General features: G+C 38.8%; 2 protein-coding genes across 3 annotated transcripts in view; both read left to right on the top strand.

Moving 5' to 3' along the window:
- The window catches only part of LOC113115415 (tyrosine-protein kinase receptor UFO-like), a 1,029,470-nt gene that overhangs the window by 377,661 nt on the left and 639,430 nt on the right, over positions 1 to 12,379 (top strand). The gene's annotated exons all lie outside the window — the stretch shown is intronic.
- The window catches only part of LOC113115432 (C-C chemokine receptor type 5-like), a 30,919-nt gene continuing 25,053 nt past the window's right edge, over positions 6,514 to 12,379 (top strand). Inside the window, exon 1 of the mRNA XM_026283003.1 lies at positions 6,514 to 6,760. The gene's annotated coding sequence lies outside the window, so the exon portion shown is untranslated. The remainder of the gene's footprint in view (positions 6,761 to 12,379) is intronic.

Below are 12,379 nucleotides of genomic sequence, written 5' to 3' on the forward strand. Positions count from 1 at the left end.
TCTAATTTATTTTATAGTCTCAAGCATAAATAAATCATGCAAAAGAAAATTAAGTAGTTTTACTACAAAAAAAAACAGAGTTTATTTTTGTAAGGGGTTGTGATATGCACTTTTTTTTTGTTGAAAAAATTATAAAGGCTGTGTCATCTATAGCAAAAAGGTGGCCAAAAATAAAAGATTAAGTGAATATTTGAATTAAATGTTTGGTCAGTAGCCTAAACAAGGATTTGATTGTCCTGTAAGTGTTACAACATTAATTACAAGGCATTTGGCTCCCTTTGAAGGCATTTGTAATAACATGTACATAAATAGTTTATTTTGTATTTGTAACAAAACCATGGTTAATTTGCAGTTTCCATGTCTACAAGAAGGATGATTTGTGGTGTTCTTGTTAAAACCATGGGTAATTTTCGTAAGGGAACCTGAAAAAAAAACATATTCACAGGAATGTGCCTGAAAGTGATAAATGGTCCTTGTTTTTACCTAAATTATTTATAATTTATTTGAATATATATTAAAAATGTATAAGGTGTGCATTGTAGCTGACACCTAAATTAACACATTAAAGTTGTTTTTATGACTGCAAGTCTTTCTCCTCAAATGCTATTGAGCTTCAAATTTGCATTTGAGCCCACACTGTAAAAAGTGTTTCCCTATATTTATTCAGTAAAATTGTGTCAAAAATTTACAAGCAATATATTAATTAAATTTAACACATTTTAATTAAGTAGAAATAATCATTAAAAATTAGTAGAATAACATGAAAAAATTAAGTAAAATTTACATAAAAATATTGATTTCATTGGACAATAATCAAACAAACAAAAAAACACTATGCTAAAGAATACTATGTTATGCATGCCAGGCCAGTAGTTGGCGATCATGAAACACCCTTCGAAAACATTATATGCATGCACATGACATCAGCCTTTTTACAAATTCACATTTTTGTTGCTTACATAGATATGATAAAGGCATCATGTTCAAAAGGTTGTAATGCCCCCAAAACAGTTATTGAAGACACCTAGTTCACAACCCAATCACTGAATGAAAAAAATAATAATAATTTGCTTACCATTGTAGTGGTCAGTGTTTGCTTTAGTTGGACTCTTGACCCTTCAAATTTTAAACAGATTTTTTTTGGTTGCTAGTTGTGATACAGCAGCTAGATAAGCCAAGAAGGAAATGCAACCAGGTGGTGTTATTTATTTTTACATCATCATTTGGTCTGAGTTGGGTGTGTCTTATCAATAACATGTGTCCTGTGATTGAACAATATAAGCTCTGGTGTTTTCAGCATTATCAGAGAAATCTTAGAAGCACCTCTGATCAAAACCTTATTAAAAAAGAAAAGTGTTTGCATTTAGACACACAGACATCAAGAATCAGCCTGAGAACCTCAACAATGGTGACCATCAAAAAGCATTTTGCACTGCATTCTGGGTGCCACCAATCAAAACTCATTTTATGGCTCCCATCATGCTTTGCGGCATGAATAAATAATGAGCAACAATTCTATAGTAGCTTGTTTTGTGATTCTTACAGTTTGTCTGAATATGCTGTTTGTCAGCATTCTTGAGATTCATACGCTGGTTCTTGATGTGACTGTGTTGTCAGAAGAAAGTTCCCCTTTCTCGGTTTTAAACAGAATTCTCGAACTCTGGTTTACACTGAAAATTCCACTTTTTTTAACTTTTTTTGCTGAATCACAGGGCTGCCATAATGAATGTTATCTTGTCTCAGCGATCAGACTCTTAATGAGTTCAGATATTCAGGATGAACAAAGATTATGTAACAGCATGACCAACACTACCTGATCATCTTTATTCTTAGTTTGTCTAGCTGTTATAACTGAATTACAACAGCAATGCTAAATCTAATATTAAAACATCAAGGGTCAAGAACACAACTAAAGAAAACACTGACCACTGTAATGGTAACCAACAATTTACCCTTTGATTCTGTTTGTGAACTTTAGGTGTCTTCAATAACTCTGTTTGGGGGGCCTTAAGACACAGCCTTTTGAACATGATGCCTGTATCATATCTATGTAACCCACAAAAATGTTAATTTGTAAAATGGCTGATGTCATGTGCATGCATATAATGTTTCGTGATCGCCAACTACTGGCCTGGCATGCATAACATAGTATTCTTTAGCATAGTGTTTTTTTGTTTGTTTGTTTTTTGTCCAATGAAATCAATATTTTTATGTAAATTTTACTTACTTTTTTCATGTCATTCTACTCATTTTTAATGATTATTTATACTTAATTAAAATATATATTGTATATATATATATATATATATAAATATATATATCTACTAAATTAATATTTTAAATTTAATTAATATTGCTTGTAAAATTTTGACACAATTTTACTGAATAAATATAGGGAAACACTTTTTACAGTGCATGTGAAAAAGTAGCATAATTAACACGATTTACAGTTTATTTTAATAAATATCAAACATTCAGTCCATCTGTTTATTATAGCTGACACCTAGATGAACAATTACAGTTTTTTTATGACTCATAAATTTTTATAAGTCGTTCTCCTCAAATGCTACTGACATTAGAAAAGTGTATACCAATGTCGCATGTAACTTTAGAGATGGTCCCTAAATTTGAGACTCTCTGGCAACTTTTGATCAACTGGGATGGTGCCCCCTCTGGGAGTTTGTGCCCTACGCAGACTGCATACTCTGCATATAGGGAGAGGTGGTACTGATTAAATTATAAATAAATACATACAATATCTTCTTGTACCTTTATGGTGATATTTTAGTATGTATTTGAGAGACGTTCTTGTGTGCTGTGTACATGCAAGTTGCAGTTTTAATCACCATTTTGTTGATTTCATGACTTAGCTGATGACAGAACAAATAATGTGGCCTATGCTCAAAGTTTCTTGAGCAGGTTTTTTATGATGAAGTGATATGGAGCGTGCGCCACATATCTGCATACTGTTGAAGAGTGTGTGCTGTAAGCTGATGGGACGTGCAAGTGTGTTTTACTGACAAATAGTCTAACAATATTTCATCAGACCGCAGTTCACAGTTGTTCTACTGAAGCTCATTTGGCTGCTTTAGGTCTACCTGACGCTGAGGTGAAGCTCAAGTGCACGTCTGAAATTCTCCCGTTTGATGTGGTCATAGCCTAAAGAGATAGTGTGGTTCTGCATCTAAATAAAGACATTTCTTGTCAAGAAAAAGAATGACAAAAACAGCAGTTTTGAGTGGGGTGGCCAAAAGAGTGGCCACACTTACATTAGTACTGGCCACCCTGTTACAGTTTTTTTGGATTGCTTAAGCATGATTTTCAAAACAGGGCCTGTGTTTTCAAAACATTACTGTGGCGGGGGGGGGGGGGGGGGGGGGGCATGGTTTAGCGAACCCTGCAGTGGAGGAGATGCGCGGTGAGTGATTGGGTTAAGCGCAAATAACGAACACCTCTCTCTCACCAGTAATTGGCGTGGAGAGAGTATAAAACCAGGAGAAACAGGAGCGAGTGAGCGAGAGAAGGACTGCTGGCTGCTACACTCCTGGACTAATTTATGTTTATGTTTTGTTTTTTTTGTGCCTGTTTTGCACACTTTTTGTTTTGAATTATAAATAAAAGCAGTCAGTAGTAACAGCCGACCCTGCTCTCTTCCTTCCTTTACAACGAACAAAACACTACATGTCCTTTGGATAATTTAAACATTCTTGGAAAAACGATACACTTCTGTTGAAAAAACACACTTTGTTACCATATGAAACACACACATTTCACATTACTATACTCTGTTTGCACGTGTTACACTCTGCTGTGATAAACCTAAAACACTTTTAGCACTTCCCTATGATTAAAGTAGGCTACCATCAACAAAGTACAAATATTATGTAAATTCACCAAGCGCTACACCAGACCAATGTTGCAGACTGAAGAAACGAATTTCTCAACACGCCCAAAATGTTGACATGGAGACTCATAATACTGTAACAAAATGTCACTTTTTAATGTTAAAAAAAAAAATAGATATTGTCTAATTGGATTTCATCAACATCGCAGGCAATGTTGTCATTAGCAAGACACCTTGGAAAGAAATGTCTTAAATGAGGACTCCATACTTGCATTGCTGCTACCTCCATCTGGTCACAGGCCTCCTCCATGGCTTGGATGAGGGGAACATCAGCCTGGAGAATGAGATCATATACCTTCCACCGCCATGCCAAGAAAAACTCTTCTATAGTGTTGAGGAATGGAGAGTATGGTGGAAGATATAGGACGGTGAAATGTGGATGTTGCTGAAACCAGTTCTGAACCAGAGCAGAGCGGTGGAAATACGCATTGTCCCAGACAACAATGTATTGCATATGATCGATTTGATTTGCTGCGGTTATGTTGTCCAATTGGTTCAAGAATGTAAGTATGAGTGCTGTGTTGTAATGGCCCATATAGGCATGGCGGTGGAGGACCCCATTCTGTGTAATGGCTGCACAGAGTGTTATATTACCCCCACGTTGCCCTGGGACATTGACTATAGCCCTGTGGCCAATGATGTTTCTTCCCCTCTATTGTGTTCTCGTCAGGTGGAACCCAGCCTCATCTATGTAAATTAACTCATGCTGGATCTCCTCTCTATCCATTCATAAAACTCTCTAAAGAACAGTGTCATGCAAAATTGTGTAGTTCAGTGTAGATCTAGTATACATATTACAGTACAGTAAAGATTATGAGACAGTATGCAAGATCACACTGCTAAAGTGAATACATACTTCTGCATAATCATGCTGCAGTCATTTCACCCCTTCTGAAATGTGCTCGAAAGGCACTCGATAAATTTGCTTCATTTGAATATGTTTCTTTTTTAGGATGTGTGCCAGTGTTGATGTGGAGACCTGATGGATATCGTTGAAACTGGCGTGGTTATTGAAAATGTTAGCTTGGAGCTGATTGAGCATCGCGTTAATTCAGTCAGGCCACTTTAGTCATGCTTGCATCAGCCGACAGTCAGCTGTTCATGAATGTGTACCAATCCAGTCTGGACACCTATCACATGAAGTCTATTTAAATTCCCATTCTTAAGTGTCTCATCCATCGCAGCACTGCTTGCAATTAACTCCCTTCCCCAATCCCAACTCCACCAACTGAACCTATAATCTGATCTAACCATGTTCTTTCTATACAGTCTCTTCATTGGAAGCAGTCTCTATCACATTTTGTTTACAGCTCGTGTAACTGTGAATTGTAATTATGTATGCTTATAATGGTTCTGTTCTGTACCCCAGGGGGGTTTGTCTTGCTGGTCTCCCCGCTCTGTCCAAGCATGGCTGCATGGACAGGCGTGTGGAGTGTCGCCCAGAACATAACCATACCGCCAACACTAACTGTATGCAATATAATGTTCATAAAATATACTTGACGGAAGTGGTCCTGATTGAACCATGTTTGCTTTCTCTCTCTCTTGCTGTTCTGTGAACATAGGAAGCCTCCCCCCTTGTCGTTCCTGACCCTCAATCCTATGTAGAAAAAAAGTATACAATAGTACAGTAATTTCACAGGAAAAGGTTACAGAAGTGCTGATAGTGCATAGAATACAGTACTGTAAGCAGCTACTGAAATCGTGCAGATATTTTTTGATATGATATTTTTACAATACCTATTTTCCAGTCAAAATGTTCTTATTACACTTGCCACTGTGTATCATCTTAGATTTGGCTGTACTCGCAGTCCAGCCTCCCTCAGCATCAGGCTGTGGTGGACAACGTGGTCAACCAGTGTTGCGCGGATCTCATTTGTCAGATTCAGTCCTCTTTGAGCACCTTCTTCTCTTCCTCTTCCTCTACCTCTACCTCTACCTCTCCCTCCAGCATGGCGTTTGTCTCTTCCTCTTCTTCTGTTGATTCCTCCTCTGTTGATTCCTCTTCCTCCGCCTCCTTGTCCTCCTCCTCATTCTCCTCCTCGTCTTACTCTTTCTCTGACTCTTTCCATTGTGCTTGAAGACCGATGAACTCACCTGTTGCTTTTTAAAGTGCTTATACACCTGATTGGTGTGTCTACAATTAAGCAAACAAGTGTTTGCACACCTGATGAGTGTGTTGAACCAATTGGTTGGACGGTGCAGTAATTTGACAGTAAATGCTTTGGTATTGCAAGGAAGTGACTTTATGATAGATTTTTGTGTGTAATGTATGTTAAGTGTATAGAGTTTTGCAACAAGTGTGAGGTTAACAATGTGCTTATAGTTGTGCAAATATGGGCTGATGTTTTGCTTCTTGAGTGTAAGGTTTTGCTAATAGTGTACTACTTTAGGATACATGAGCATGTTAATTTCAGCACTGCATTGCGCAATGCTGCAAGACACAGTCTCTAATGAAAAACACAGAAGCTTGATAGTTCTAGTCGAAACACAAAAAAACTCCCAAGGGGAAAAACTGGAACAAAAAAAAAACTTCCACTTGTTCAAAAAATAGAAAAGCAAAAACACAGACCGCCCAGGCGGTCAGTCTCTAATGAAAAACACAGAAGCTTGATAGTTCTAGGCGAAACACAAAAAAACTCCCAAGGGGAAAAACTGGAACAAAAAAAAACTTCCACTTGTTCAAAAAATAGAAAAGCAAAAACACAGACCGCCCAGGTGGTATCAGTACGGTGGACAGCTCCGCAGCAGCACAGAAGAGAGAGAACGGCAGATCCATTGAGGAGCAACGACAATTCTTCTAGACTCTCACTCCTCCCCACGCCGTAGGAACACGGGCACAGACAACCTCGAGAGGTAAGCGCACTGGACACCAGCAGAAACAATGGTAAATCCAGGAGAGACAACCAGCGATGCAGCAATCCCCAAACAGACAGGACTAGGACTTGGGCAGAAACACGACAGGGGATAAAACACACAAAGTTAGCGAGCATAGAGGATTAATCTGGCATGGCAGGTAGGGAGGAGAGGAAAAGAAGTAGGAGTGCTAATCAAATAAGAATGGGAAACAGGTGCGGGAAGCCAAGTGCTGAGAGTAGCGCAATGAGGAGCAGCTGAAGGAAATTAACAGCAGAGGAAAGGTGAGTGCAAAATAGGAGAGGAGGAAGGAAAGAATCTGAGTGAATAAGGGAGGGGGAAAGAAAAAGAGCCAGGATCATGACACTCTGCATACACTTGTGCCTGCTAATCATTTATATTTTATATTAGTTCATGTTGATTTGGTGCAATAGATGAATACCAATTTATTTGTTTTAGATATTTTATGTATTTCTATTTTAGTGGAGTCCTGTGAATCATTTTACTCTCCCGAATCCCACACACACACACAAGTCTCTGCAGTTGCCTATCAAGTCTTGTCCAATGCGCTGCACTCTGTGTGTCGGGTTTCGCGGGAGAAGGTCTGTAATCCACTGGCACTTGACTCATCAGTGCGTGTGCTACATCCTTTTTATAATATCTAGATTATAAAACACTGCATTCTGTCAGCAATATAACGTGGCAGTAAGGTAGGCTTGTAACTATACTCTAATTACTTTTTTGAAAATCATAACGAATTAGATTACTCCATTACTGAAAAAGTAATCGAATTAAAGTAACGCGTCACTGCCCAACACTAATGAGGACTATCTGATCTTTCTGCTTTACAACACCTCATGCATTGTTACAAAGACAGATTTATCACAGTAGTCATGGGTCAAGAGCCCAACTAAAGCAAACACTGATCTCCATGATGGTGGTATCATTTTAACCAATAAACCATAAACATCCGATCCTCTGTAATTCTCAATAACAGCAGGTGTTCATTGCTCATGCAAAATCATTGTTTAATTAGTATCTTAATTATCTCATTAACTTTAACTCTTTGAGGACCTGGGATATGACTTGGAGACTTGCTTGTGACTTGAAAGTCCCACCTCTGGGCTGTTGTAGTCAGTTGTAGTTCTTGTGTTTCTCTTTTCTTCAGTGTTTCTGTTTGTTAACAGCAGTTGTTCATCACTAATGCTCAATCAGCTCTTAATTAATCACTTAATTATCTCATTAACTTTAACACTGCTTCTGTGTTATTTTAACTCTCTGTAGATTGGGACCATATGCACTCTGAGCAGAGATGATTTAATTCTGGAGATTTTACTTTGTATAACTGATATTAACTATATGGCTCTGCGTTATTATCCGGACATAACTATTGTTCCAGCCAACAAAGACAGATTCACAAATAATCTGCCTGATTATCTCAACTGCTCTGTGTACCCATACACAAAGAGGCAGACAACAAATTCTTTAACAATAAAGCAATGTATTATCAAACCAAGCAAACAATTATTAAACAATCAAAAGAAGCCGATGACTAGGGGAAAAATCTGACACATGTGTGGTTATTAACTATATCTGGCACTTCAAATAAAAATAGCAAAGGGATGATTAATGAGAAAATAGAAATGTAAAAAGGACGAAGTGAGGGCGAAGCGAGCCACCTCTCATTCCAAGTCACTGGTCTTTATACTCTGGTGAGTTAGTTAAGGATTGAATACACCTGTAGCCCAATTAACATCTGCATTGTGTAGCAGAGCCAGCAGGGGGAAAACAGGCAGGCGTAACACCTCCCCCACAAAATTATTCCTCTAAGAAAGATTTTGTTTTTTATTTCACCGTTGATACCACTCTGTCTCTTCCTGGGCCCTAGGAGACAGGATAGAAAAAGAGGAAAGAAAGAAAATGGCAAGACACAAATGTACAATCTCATTCTTCGGATAGGGCATCAGCAATGATATTTTCACTGCCCTGAATGTGTTTAATGTCAAGAGAGAATGCCTGTAAAAAGAGACTCCACCTCATTATCCTCTGATTACGATCCTTCATCCGATGTAAAAACACCAAAGGATTACGGTCAGTATAAACCACGATTGGACTTGCAGATGATTCCAGATAGACTTTGAAATGTTGGATAGCTAAAACAAGAGCAAGCGCCTTGGACAACAGGACAACAGAATAACGCGCTGATGAACATTGAATTTTTTTGAATAATAACAAACTGGATGTTCAACTCTATCCTGACATTTCTGTAGGAGGACAGCCCCGGTGTCCAGTGTCGCTAGCATCGACAGCTAAACAAAAAGGTTGAGAGAAATCTGGTGCAATAAGCACAGGAGCACTAGCCAACAGTGCTTTGGATCCGTCAAATGCCTGCTGGGAAACAGTGGTCCAGTTAAAAGATACTTTAGTACTTACAAGATCAGTCAAGGGTGCTACAAGGGATGCAAAGTTAGGGCAAAACCCACGATAATACACGGTCATTCCCAGACACCTACGCAATTCCTTGCGATTTGAAGGCACTGGAAAAGCACAAATTGACTCAATCTTAGCTTCAATAGGGCAGACATGTCTATTTCCTACTATTTTACCCAAATAGGTGACTGTAGCTTTCCCAAATTCACATTTTGACAAATTTTAAGTTAAAGATGCCACAGTCAAATGAACAAATAACTCCCTTATTTGGGCTAGGTGATCTAAACAAAATGAAATGTACAAAACCACATCATCCAAATGTAAATAAATGGTCCTTTGCCAAATGTCAGAGGTGTGAACAATGTTTGCCGGGGTCGGAGTGTTCATCGCGAAATTGTTGCGGGGACGAGGCGGAAGATTTTTTACTGCGCTAGACATGTATATTTGTCTTCTGACCGCACCTCTCTGCAATCGTGGCGACAGTATTGCAGTGGAGACTTTGTCTAATGCCACTGGGTATGTTAGACGAGGTCGAAGTATTCATAGGACAGTTAGGAGGCAAGGTGGAGAGTAGCAATTACACTGACAGTAGTCCGAGCTGTGCACACTCGGCGCGTGCATGAGGCAGATCTGGCCGCGCTGCTCATAGCAAAAGCAGAGGCGATGTGACACGGGGCATAGCTTTTGAACTAATCAGGTCTTGTCTAATTGTGTTTGTGTGTCATATGAATAATATATATATGTGCCCCATACATGGAATCAGAGTGCCTGCTGCATGTAGTAAATTGAAAATCCCAACCGCTACATACATTCGGTTTGTTTCTACCATTTATTAGTAATGATTTACACAGTTTGTTTACTACTTACTATTTACCTGAGCATTCAGTATTGTGCAATATAGCACACAGAAGGTAAGGGATATGTTTTGGGGGAAAGAAGTGATGCATTTTATCATTTAAACGTCACTTTTCATGAAAATTCTATAATTCAAGATGACCACCCCCATATGACGTCATAATATGCAAATTAGATGGGAAAATAAAATCCCTACATAAACATTGGGTCATCCTTAATATTTTTATAATTTACAGAAAGTCTCTATCTTTTATACATTTTTAGATATAGCCTTTTGAAATTAAGATGTCAAAATCGAATGTTTTAGGAAAAAACCTCTGGCGCCTAAAGGGTTAAGAGATCAAATTGACTCACAAATTTAGCAGACCCCACTCTATCCACAAAATCATCTATGCGGGTTAAAGGATAGCAGTCAGGATTAGTGATGGAATTAAGCTTGCAATAGTCTGTGCAAAATCTGTAAGATCCATTGGGCTTATTTACAAGGAGACAAGGTGAACTCCAGGCACTAAAGCTAGGCTCAGCTAGGTTGTTGTCTAGCAAGTAAGTCACCTCTTTTTTCAGCAATTCCCATTTCATATGCATATGCATGCTGTTTAATTGGTAAAGCAATAACCCCTTCAATAATCCCTCGAGAAAGACCGTTAACACAATCATCCCCCATACAATTCAAGGAGGAACTCTCTGAAGAGGAAATGTCTGTCTGGCACAGCTGTTACTAAGCCCACAGAAGATGCAGGAGAAAAATAATGTTTTAAAAGGTTTATATGGCAAATCTGTACTCCTTTGCATCGATCTGTGGTTTTCAAAAGATAATACTGTCCAGAAAGGCATTTGAGGACCGGAATAAGGACCTGCAAAACGGGCTTGAATAGGGTTACTTACAAGTGGCAACTAAGCTAACACTTGGTCTCCAACCTCAAATTTCCGATTCCACAGCTCGTTTGTTAAAAAATCTCTTCATCTTACACTGTGACTTCCCCAGTTTTCTCTGAGCAATTGCTCATACAGCCAATATCGAAAACCACTCACAAAATGCAACACATTTTGGGAGGGTTCAGAAGGGATCCAGTTGTCAGCTAAAACTGCAGTAGGGCCACAAACTTCATGACCAAATACCAAGTCATTTGGACTAAATCCAATGCTCTCTTGAGTAACCTCTCTAACTACCATAAGCAACCAAGGCAACCCCTCCTCCCAATCAGACCCAAGCTCCACACAGTGTGACTGTAACAAGGATTTCAGGGTCTGATGAAATCTTTCGAGGGCCCCTTGACCCTGAAGATGGTATGCACTGGAAACATTATGAATGATTTTCAGTTGTCGCAAAACCTTAGCAAACTGACGGCTCATAAAATTAGGGCCCTGGTCAGACTTGATGACTCTAGGAATGCCAAATGTTGACGTAAAGGCAGTTAAAGCTTTGAAAAGTGATTTTGTTTTGATGGACCTAACAGGATATACAGCTGGATTCCGGGTAGATAGAAACATAACTGTGAATAGATAAAAATTACCATATTTTGATCTAGGTAAAGGACCTATGCAATCAATTAGCAAATACTCAAATGGTTCTGATATAGCTGGAATAGGTTGGAGAAGAGCCACATGGATCTTCTGGTCTGGCTTACCAGTGAGTTGGCACACATGACAAGTTCTAATAAATTTTGCCACGACTCTTTTTAAATCAGGCCAAATGAACCTGCGTTGCAATCGATCATATGTTTTCCTCACCCCCATATGTCCAGCCGCTCCATCATGAGCCAACCGGACCACAGACTGTCTGAATTTAAGAGAAACTACCACCTGAACATAAACCTTAGTAATGGGCTAAGTTTCACTGACCCACCGTCTCAGCAACATCCCATCATTTAGGAAGTAGCAAGAAGGTAACTGAGTCTCAATATCTCCCTCAATACAAACCACTGAGAACAAAGTTTTAAGAGTTACATCACCTAACTGTTCTTGGATCAGATTCTCTCTAGATACATGAAAAATAGAGGATAAAAGATCCTCTGATACCTATTTCTCCACTGACAAAGAATCCTCAGAAAATAAATCTGATGATTCAGAAATGGTGTTATCTGCCAATGTCATACCAAGTGGTTCTTTAACTGTACCTCCATCAATCTGATTTGATGGAACAAAACTACACCCATCTACATCATCCTCAGAATGAACAAGTAACGGTTTCTCCACGGTTACCTCACTGTCAGGATGTAGATAAAGTTCACCTTCACACAGTCGGTCAGCTTTAAGTTGTTTTCCTCTGGCTCGGGTGACAGCACAGGAAGGAAACACATGGGGAAATCTCTTACCACATTCATCAGGAACGTC

This window comes from Carassius auratus, chromosome 15, assembly GCF_003368295.1.
Source record: "Carassius auratus strain Wakin chromosome 15, ASM336829v1, whole genome shotgun sequence".
Classification (NCBI taxonomy): Eukaryota; Metazoa; Chordata; class Actinopteri; order Cypriniformes; family Cyprinidae; genus Carassius; species Carassius auratus.